Here is a 10,661-nt window from a genome sequence, read left to right as displayed (position 1 = left end):
CATTGCATGTCATAAGTAGTTTTATTGAAATTGTGTCATAGTACTTTACAGCAACAAAGTTTTTTGTCTATGGAACAAAGTGATTTTGCAGTTCAAAACATGCCAAATAGTGTGTTGTGTGGGTGCATGAGCATATGCTAATATTTGTAAATGCTATGAGCAAAACCCCTTGATACCCTTAGAAATGTGTGTGAACTGAAAATGTAGGTATTTGTAAGTGTGGGTTTGTGAGTGTGTGTGTCACTGAGTGTGTGTCCTTTTTTTTTTTTTTGTAACTTATAATTTTTATTGGGTTTTATAAAGAAGGGAGGGGAGGAAAAATAAAAAGGGGCGTTAATACAAGCAAAATATACATAGCATATAAAGGATGTATGACACGTTCACTGCATTATTTTGGTTGTGGTTGTTCTGCTTGGCTTCGTATATTTGTTGGGGTTTGTAGATAGCGGTCAACGGAGCTTACTCTCATATCTTGGGGGGGAAGCGGTCTGTGGAGCATTGGAAGATTGTCTCAGGGGTAGGAGACATACCCTCTCAGTTCCCATATGGACCAAATGTGTAAATAGTTAGCTGTCTGTTTTGCATAAAAGATATTCTGGATTCGAAGAGTCTATTGTCATTTACTTTCTTTGTGATTTCGGCAATTGTTGGTATGGTTGTTGACTTCCATTTGGAGGCTATTGCTAGTCTTGTGGCTGTGAGGATTTGGTTGAACAGTGCTTGAGTGTGCTTATGCATTTTGTCGAAGGGCTTGCCCAATAAAAAAAGTTGATATTTCCTTATGAACTGAAAATCCTAGAAGATGGTTTATCATATTTTGGTTTATCATTATTTTAACCTTAGCAGGAATGTCTCAAGGTGACAGGACACTTACAGATGTAAGAAAGGAAAGGACATACATTAAATAGCATCATTTTATTATAAGTAAATATATATTTTAATTCTTTGCTCTTAAGCATACAACTGCAACATTGCAAACAAATTCAGAGAATAAGTGCAATAAATAAATCAAGGCTATCACAAACTCCAGGAAAATGTTTCTAAAACATGTGCATTTCCATACATGTATTTCATAAGCTTTTCAGTTTCTTGTTCCCAATAGAGCCAAAAAGTCCAGGCACTTCTAAAATGCATTGTTTATCAGTTATAACCATTTGGCTCTGAAAAAAAGAAAGGAATGGTTAAAAAATACCTTATAAAACAGAAAAGGGTTAATCAATCATGTTTTTGGATTGATTTTCATTTAGGATCGGAGCAATAACTGGAATAATTAAAAACTCATTTACTCTGGCAAGTTCTGTTGCATCACAGAAAGACTGAAAAATGTCATATGAATTTGCTCTCTCACTTTAAGTAATAAAACCCAAAAAGCTTTTAGGTTTCACCCCTATGTCTGACTTCAATTTCTTGCATTCCCTGTCTTTACTCAGGTACCAGTGGCACTTTCTCATTACTGATGCTATGTGTGCGTCCAGGAGCTCAAGAGGGGGCAGCAGACCAGAGAGGCTATTGTGTATGACGCACATTTGTAATGCTCTTCCCCTCAGTGATACTGCCTAATTTTACTGCTCTGCCTGTGCTTCTGCTCATAACACTGCAGTTTTTAAATTACTCTGCTCTAGCAATGTATATAAGCCTTGTCAGTGAAATACTGTAATGAAACCTATACTAAGCAAGATTTTGTAAAACAGATATTGGCACGTAGGGGCAGACACTGATATGGGAAAGCACTGTACTGTAGAACTATACAAAGGGTACGGAATCTGTTAACTTGAATGCTTGGGTCCCAGCGTTTTTCAGATAAGGGATCTTTCTGTTTTCTCTAATTTTGACCATACCATGATGCCAACATAGATTTGTGGTAGCTTTAAAAGTGCAAAATGCATTGCTTTATCATAAAATAGAAGTTAAAAATCTTAAACAAAAATAATTGTTTCTTTAACTAGGATTCCATAGAAAATGTCATTTTTGCATAACAAGCTATTAGATAACAGATTCTATGCTTGCCTAAGCACACACATTATACATACATTTTACAGAAGAAATTAAAAGCAAGAACTTGCAAAATGCAAAATTGAAAGTACCCTTAAAATGGCATGTTTCCTAATGCGCATCCCCTATAGTATCTTTATGAATTCTGGGGAATGAATGCAGGGAGTTACATTACTGTATGTCTCACATAATGTAGGCTCTAACACCTGTATCAAAGATGTGATATATGTACAGTAGGTAAATTGTGTATTCTGTTTAGAAGGCAAAAGAAAGCACCAAAAAGCTTATATCATCCAAAAACACTAACATTCACTGTTAGTATTTTTGGATTCCACACATATATTGCCATGTAACCCCAAGACAAACATACTATAATAAAAACATACTGTCATATTTAGTTGCATTACCAGCGCACTGGGCCACAAGAGGGCACATTTTGTTTGCCGACATCAGCTAAACTGCTCTCTAACCAGGAATGCATGTGAATGGCAAGGAAAGCAATAAACCACTGAAATTCCTGCTTTGCTGTTTCTGTAAGTCAAATAGAGAAAAGCAACTTTGTAAGCACCATACAGTGAATCCATCAAACATGAAAAACATGCACAATGTTTTGAGTTGTACTATGCAGCACTTGTAGGTATCTTACTTAAGCAAGTCCAGTTTGTTCTTACTGGAATGCACAGATGATACCAAATAATGTATGCACCCTCGTCACCTCCTTGCAAGTGGTTGTTCCCACAAGATGGTAATTATGGTGCAACTATGCAATTTGTAAGAAAAACAATATTTTAGAAAAAATCCCCTTCAGCTGCCAATCGACTCATATAAAAGCTCATTGAAGAACTCCAACTTCTAGATAACACGCCAACATCTTAGTAATGGTAGCTGCACTGAGTTGCACAGTTCTCTAGTGAGTTCTTCTTTTGCATAACCTGTATGTATACAAACCTGAAGGTGTCGGTTCACTGTGAAGGAAGTACAGCATTGTCACATTTGGCAGAGCACAAACTCATCAGGTGCAACTACTGAAAGAAAAAATGTTTATATTATAAGAAATGAACCACTGCTCAGTGATAAATTGCACCCCTTAGGATGCATGATTATGTTGTTTATCTAAATGACATGCAATCTAAGGGGTGTCCAAAAGGATGCCCAGGTGCCACCAACAACTCACCCTTACAAATACAGCACTGTATTCGCAAGAAGACACAGCATATTCTTCTTCCTACCTAGTGTTTAGTTAATGTTTATTTAGATCTCAGCTGAACATGGAAATATTACCTTATGATGTGTTGTATCTGTAATGGTTAGCACAAAAGCACAAAAATATATTTTATCTATTTGACTTAGGTGTGCCATACCTTACAATTACGATCCTTCCTGCAACCACTGGTTGCAGTTCAGATCGTTCATTCCCTCCACTGATGTTCAGAGCTGAATCGTCAGATATGGAGATATAGACAATAGGGATTCTATTTCCACCTGACAATTCAGCCCTAAACGCAGATTTTGCTCCCTGATTGCTGAGACCGTCTTGTTGATCCGCCATACATGCACTAAATATATCGTACAAAACTAGGTTTTGTACATTAATATTGGTGCATGCATGGCCACCTTTATGTTGCCCAGGAGACCAGAGCTTGCCTTAAATGGCTGTTTTGAGTAGCTTGGCTATAATCAGGATGTCTGTTTTAGCATATGTACAAAGTTTTGCCCCCCACCTCTTGAGCAATCCAACAGTCTGGCTAACTGGCATAACCAGATGATTGCTGCAGTTTTACCATATACAGGCAAATGGTTGGATCTCAAGAGGGAGCACAAACCATCCAAGGCCATGAAATCACCAGAAATCAGCCAGAGTGGGAACAATTTTAGTAATAAATAGAATCCAAGGGAACCTTTATCATATTGTGCATACTTTAGCTTATATAAGGATGCAGAAGCTCAATAACTAAGACAGGACTGTCCAGGGAATTTTAGGTCTGCATAAGGGCCACATAAAATTCTTTGTATGACATCATGATTATAATATAAATCAAACATGCTACATAAGAAATAATTGTGTCATTTTTTGGGCACAGCACAGACATGCTTTAAATTTCTGTGCAATTCATTTTACCTGGCAAAAAGTATCAACTGCAGCTGGATAATTAATTTATTTACAGGGCAGCTGAATAGATCAGCTATTCTATATACACAAGCATTATGGCACAGTTTCCTAATGTCTACAGCATCTTGAAAGTGCTTCTATAAAAAGCACAGTATCATGTTTACATGACCAGAGAAGAATGTTAGATTAGGACATATTTTTAGAAAATTCAGGTAGAAAGCATTGTCTAAGACACTTCCCAAGGAGGTGGATAGTGTCAAAGAGGAGGCACACAATAAAATAGGAGGTGGTTTATAGGACAGGATTTCCTGATCTGATAAATTCAGTTGAAGACCAAGGACTACCAACTCTAAGGAGACAGCACGCAGCAGTCAGACGAGGTAGAAATGACAGAAGTGATACACCCAAGAAAAACATGCAATCCAATAATCAGTCAACATCTATCTGCTGAAATAGCAAGATAATGTATGGCCCCAGACTGCTCAAGAGCTCCATTAACTATTAATTTGGATGATCATAATTTTATTTAAAGGAGACATATAGGATAATTAAAAAAAAACACCAATCTTGGAGGTAATTATGAATAATATATTGTGCTGGTTTCTTTGTGGTCTAAAAATTAATACTATCTGAAAAAATAGCCCCTTTATTGGAGCTCCCTATAGATCCTCTCAGGTCCCTGTCTGTGTTTCAAATTAGGGGTGGGAGTGTCCCTGCTAGAAGCACAGTAAAAGGTGCCTCTGGCCCCCATGCACAGCTTGGGAAAAAAAGCATCAGGAAGTGGAACAGATGGGTGGGACTACTGGGGTTTTTGAATAAATTTTCAATAAATCAGCCTGAAACACTATTTTTTAAAGCACATTTCTTCTATTTTATATGGAAAAAGTTGGACAGCACTTAGTCGGAGTATCCATGGTGCAAAACTATGTTAATCATTGTTATGCAAATTTGTAATGTGTTGCACAATTATTCCTCAGGAATGTCACACCAATCCCTTTAAATCATCAAACTGCAAATGGCCCAAAGTGGGTGTATGTCAGCTACATGTACTTTTCAATTTTATAACACAAGACATTTTACAAAATGTTATTAAAGCAGAAAGCCGGTCTTCACCCAGTGGCAGGGAGTACAGAAAGCCATTGAATACTGCTGAGGAATGTTGTGTAGGTTTGAAGGGCAGGGGGTGGTTTGTTACAAATACTTTAGTGGGCAGACGCTTATTTTGCAGAACTTGTGGAACCAAATCTGTTTTCTTCAACTAGCAAACATTTCCAGACAACAGGCTGTAAAATTCAGACAAGCTACATCTTAACATTTAGCAACTTTCAAGGAGGAAAACAAACTACACATATAACTGAACTGCATGCAAAGTATATTTGTAATATATTTATGGCATATCTAAGAGGATGCTTTACCCTGTATCCATGCTGTGTCTTAAATTACAATGGTGGACACTGTGCAAATGAAGAACAATGACTGCTATCTCAGTTTTGCAGTAATAGAATTAAAGCATTTCCCTTGTTAAATGCTAGACTCTAAGGGCTCTGGCACACGGGGAGATTAGTCGCCCACGACAAATCTCCTGTGTCTCGGGCGACTAATCTCCCCGGATTGCCATCCCACCGGCGAAAATGTAAATCGCCGGTGGGATGGCATACGCGGCGGCGCGATTTCAGTAAAATCATGCACGTTTCCTCTCAAGGCAACTTGCGCGATACAGTGAAATCGCACCGCCACGTATGCCATCCCACCAGTGATTTACATTTTCGCCGGTGGGATGCCAATCTGGGGAAATTAGTCGCCTGCGAACAGGGAGTTTTGTCGCAGCCGACTAATCTCCCCGTGTGCCAGAGCCCTAATGTGCCTTTGCTGAAGCTACAAGATTTTCTAGATTCCTACTGAATTCTACAGAACTTATCAGTTATTTGCTATGCAACCTGTGCCTTTTATCCTTTTTTTCCAGCTTGAATGGCTGACCCGTGGATATACAGCATCTTTGTTTATATAAACTATAGTAGGGTTTCTGAAGCAAACACACAACTTTTACCAGTGCAGGGAAACAGAACATTATATTTTAATTACTTTAAAACACTCTCATTTTGTTTGGTGTTACTTTTCCTTTTATATTGAACATTGGTGTTTCTATATTGAGATGCTTTCTAAGAACCACAGATTAAAATTAGTTTCGCTCACTGTGCTTTCTTTGCTGGCATATACATATGGTGGAATAAATGTCCAGTTGCTGCCTTTCAACCTGTCTTTGGTATTAACTGACATGAAATTTGCCCAGGGTTGATACCAAATAAAAAATGAGAAATTGTGCATTTTGACATAAAATCCCCCCATTTGCACCTGAATTTGAAGTGCTATCAACTAATACCAAAGAGAGGCAGAATGCAGAGGATTGATGTTTCTCCTACAGCGTATTTATGAGTAGAAAACCACACATGTGACACTAACTTAAAGAAGAAACTTCAATAGCCATACACTGGAGAACTAAGCAGTGACAAAAATTAGGCTGATCTAATTGTTTGGTCTAATGGCCAACAGCTTTGTATTCCCAAACTCACCACATATAGACAAGTACTGCCACCTACTGACTGAGAGTGAGAGTCAGACTTCAGAGTATGGGCATGAGATGCATAAGCTAATAAATACATTTGAGTACATTTTAGTCTGCCATTCTGTCTGTTTCCAGTCTGTTCAATAATCAAACCTAGCTACAGCCAATGAATGGTCATCTACACTTCAGCATTCTACAAGCAAGTGCAAGTGGGAGAAGATGACCTGTGGAATTTACTGTCAAGTTTCTCTGGCGACATCTAGCCTTGTGTCTGCAGTCTGGCAACTGCAGTGTTTTAAAATTGTGGCAATCAAGTCGGAGATGCCCTTGAGTAGGCAGGGGGTTAATAAAATGTACTACACTAGGCTTTAGAAAACCTAAGTCAAAACTCCTTTAGGTGATTTTAGTAGATAGATAATAGGAAGGGAGGCATTTATTCACAGAAGCACAGAAATTAGCAAAACTAGGATGTCAATTCTAGTACACTTAGAGGGGTAAGGAGTCTAGATTTGTCAACCTATTGTCCTACTACAGACTTAATTAATTAATCTGAGGTTAATGCTTTTAAACTCAAGAAAACCACAAAAGAACTCCACATTTCCCCAATGTACGCTATGTTCTTACTAACACTTCCAGACTGATATTCCTGGTGGCAAAAAAAAAAAGAAACCTTTAAAAAAGTAATGACTGAACCTGAGCTACACAGTAGATTTAACTCATCCTATGCTTTTCACATTCCAGACGGACTTCCAACGAAATATGCTTTGCAGGGGAGAAGGTGCCAGCCAGCGTCTACTTGTGTAGCACACCTGGAACAGGAAAGTAAAACAATTAAGCCACAAAGAATATTTGTAGTGCACAATGCTATTCGAAGCCATGCACAAATCATCTAAACAGCTTCCATACTATTACACCTTAAGGCCTTCAATATTAAAGGACATGTAAAGCCTACATTTGCCTACCATATCAGTTGAGCATGTCTCCCCCACCCAAATAGCATTATTTGTACTGCATATATCACCTCCGTTTGCTAGCACCATCACATTTTCCTAAAGCAAATAGCAGATATCACCCGGTGGCCATTTTTCCTCTGATACATAATCAGATCAGATACATTTAAATCTGCAAACAGCCCACACACACAGACCCTTACAGGCAGAACTGTTTCTGATAAAATCTCTGCTTTGTGCTGAGCTCAGGAGAGAAAGTTAGGAGAAAAAAATTGAAGCAGACAGGTAGAGCTGAGCAGGCCACAAAGGCCCGGGCCTAGGGTGGCAGAAATTTAGGGGCGGCATGCCGCCCCACCGCAAGAACATTTTTAAATTTGGCTCCCATTCGGGACCTCTCCCCACTGCTCCGTATGGGAGTTTAAAGGAGCGCATGCGCACTCGCGGCTGCGGGGGGGGGGGGGGGTTGTCGCGCGTTCGTGCATGCGCACTGGGGGGGTTGCGCGTTCACGCATGTGCATGGGTGGAGGGGGGGCGACCAGCAGGGGCGGCCTCGGGGCGCCCAGAAAAGAAATCCGGCCCTGGAGCTGAGTTTCTATGGGAACCAGCAATGCCATCTCTTCACTGGCTGATAGACTGGAGGGCGTGTTTAGTAATCTGAACTTAGAACAATTGAGCATGTCTGGCAAGCCACAAATCAAAGCAAATTCCCGAGGGGTGGGGGTGACTGGGTTACAGGAGGAGAAGGAAATCTAAGTGATTAAGGGGATGCTGCAGCCTTACTATTAACCTCTGGACAAACAGAGTGGCAGGTATTGAAAGATTTCAAAGAGGCTGTTCACTGATTACATTTTTCTGTGTGGGGTTTACATGTTCTTTAATATATAGAGGTTTATCCATGTTCATAGCATGTCCCTGGTGCATAGAAAGGTACCTCTCTCGCACAAAGCCCCAAGCAAGTATTTTTCAATGAATTTTGCTGTAATGATTGCACCCACTTCTCATGTGCAAAACTTATACTGTTTCTAACATCATTGCTAGAGATTTTAACATGCGATCGTAATTAGTATGCTCTGGACTTAAGTGTAAAGACAGTGCCTTTTTAGGGCTTATTCAAAGATCACCTGCATCTTGTGCTACCAGTGCCTGCAACTTTACACTCAAATATGATGTGTGAACAAGATTTAGATTTGGGTGTAAGATTGAAATCGCATGGGGACATTGGTGCACTTTGTGTCTGTATTTTTATTTTGTACCTTGTGCCATCACAATAAATAAACGCTAATATTCTGCATGTTATTGATAGGTCAGGAATGCATGTATAACCACTGATTCAATCTAGAATTATTACCTGTTTGGGGGGAGGAAGCAAATTATAAGGGCAACAGTTTACTAATACAAGTTACACTACAATACTTTGCATGCACTCTGCTATGTTTCTTCTCTCTCTTTTATATTAAGTCTAGCAAGTAACCCCACCAACAAAGCAGTGCATTTCTACAAACACCCTTCCTACAAAAGTGCATGGGGTTTTGAGAAGACACTGTCTGAAGCCCTCATCACTAGTAAATATAAGGCCTTACATAGCTTTTAGTCAGTGGCAAAACTGGATTAACTCACAGGGCGGGACATGCCATCACAGGGGCGGGACTATGACTCGGCGATCGGACAATTGCCACATCAATCTTAGTGAATCCTAGCCGTTTTCCAAATTGGGAAAACCATGCAGGTCATTTTGACACGGACAGGCCTACCAAAAACCAGCCTGTCTGGGTCAAAACCCTAGGCACAGATATTTGCTAGGCCTCATCAGCCAATTAATAGACAAAGTTGTGTCTTTTATAGAGCTGTCAATGGGGGGGTTGACAGCTCTGTAATGCCGCCCCCCCCCCCCATTTTTTCGTGTTACCCACTTTTTTTTTCTGCATTCCCCCAAATTTCGCATCAAATTCCATGTGCAGCACGGTGCATTAGAAGCATTTGGGGATGCGTGGGTAACGATTTTACGGCTTCAATGGGGTATTTACCTGTCAAGTGATCTCTGAGGGAGCACACAGACCATCACAAATGGTGGCTCAAAGGAAAAGATATTAACTGATAAATATATTTACTGATACATATATTCCAGGTTGGTAAGATTCTTTAATTCACCAATTAATATGATATAATATGCTCTGTTGGTTAAGTATTCATTTAGAAGGTATAATTTTCCTTTAATTAGAACCCTACTGGCTCTTCTATATTGCCACCCCAAGATTATGCCCTATCCACCCATATTTTCATGGGAAGAAGACATTTTTCAGCCCTGGCAGGCTATAGGACACCCTGTTATTGTGCGAAAGTACCCAACAAGGTATATAATAGGTTTAGTTTTATCACAGTTTTTGGAGAAACCCTTGCTACATGACTGTAAAAGATGAGGAAATTCCGTCATTTCTCGCTCCTACCTTACCCCTGCAGCTGTAAGAGGTGTTTTGCTAGGATATCAGACCACCTGCATACTATGGCTTTGACAAAACCGGCAGCACAAGCAGTAGGAGCCTTCATCATTCAAGCGCAGCAGCCAGAGACAGGAGGCTGCCAGGATATTGCAGCTACTGAAGGTGATCCTTGGCACACAGAACATGTCCGCCCTACTGCATTGTTGTCTGGAATTGGCTGGAAATCCCTTCACTCTAGGAGAGGAGGCGGGCCGGGAAGGAAACAATGTAGGAGAGGCAGCCGACCCAACCCTGAGGCGGGACAGTGCGGAATATGGGGGTCCAATCTGCCGTCACACTTGATTGCAGGGGAAAATACGATGTACATTTTAGGAGAGAGCAGAGCACTGTGGCACCTCCCAGTCCCAGCGCGTCAGGCGAGGCAGAAAATAGCGAGTGTGTGACAGAGAGCAGGGACAGCTGCTGCCCATCAATCTTTCCATATGCCACAGGTTAAGAAAAGCCAAGCCAATGCTTAGTTAAAGGCTGCCATTAAGTCCTAATGCGTTGGAAGTGGCTGCCTCTTCCGGTTATAAACTGAGCAAATATGCCCAGTCACCTTTAATGTT

At 40.2% G+C, this 10,661-nt stretch overlaps 1 long non-coding RNA gene across 4 annotated transcripts; it reads right to left on the bottom strand.

Annotated features, from left to right (window-relative positions):
* Positions 1 to 896: 896 nt before the first annotated feature.
* Positions 897 to 10,430, bottom strand: LOC100487568. Of its 4 annotated transcripts, none has more exons than XR_001171624.3 (5): positions 10,060 to 10,430; positions 7,359 to 7,474; positions 2,941 to 3,017; positions 2,379 to 2,523; positions 897 to 1,160 (listed from the first exon to the last, which is right to left on the bottom strand). It is a non-coding gene; the product is annotated as an uncharacterized LOC100487568 (long non-coding RNA). The 4 variants fall into 4 exon arrangements; XR_001171623.3 differs by having other exon boundaries at positions 10,065 to 10,426; XR_001171622.3 differs by having other exon boundaries at positions 2,400 to 2,523; positions 10,060 to 10,422.
* Between the last annotated feature and the right edge of the window lie 231 nt (positions 10,431 to 10,661).

The sequence above is a fragment of the Xenopus tropicalis genome, chromosome 8 (genome assembly GCF_000004195.4).
Source record: "Xenopus tropicalis strain Nigerian chromosome 8, UCB_Xtro_10.0, whole genome shotgun sequence".
Classification (NCBI taxonomy): domain Eukaryota; kingdom Metazoa; phylum Chordata; class Amphibia; order Anura; family Pipidae; genus Xenopus; species Xenopus tropicalis.
The sequence above is the reverse complement of the archived record's forward strand: the minus strand, read 5'-3'. Positions and strand labels throughout refer to the sequence as shown.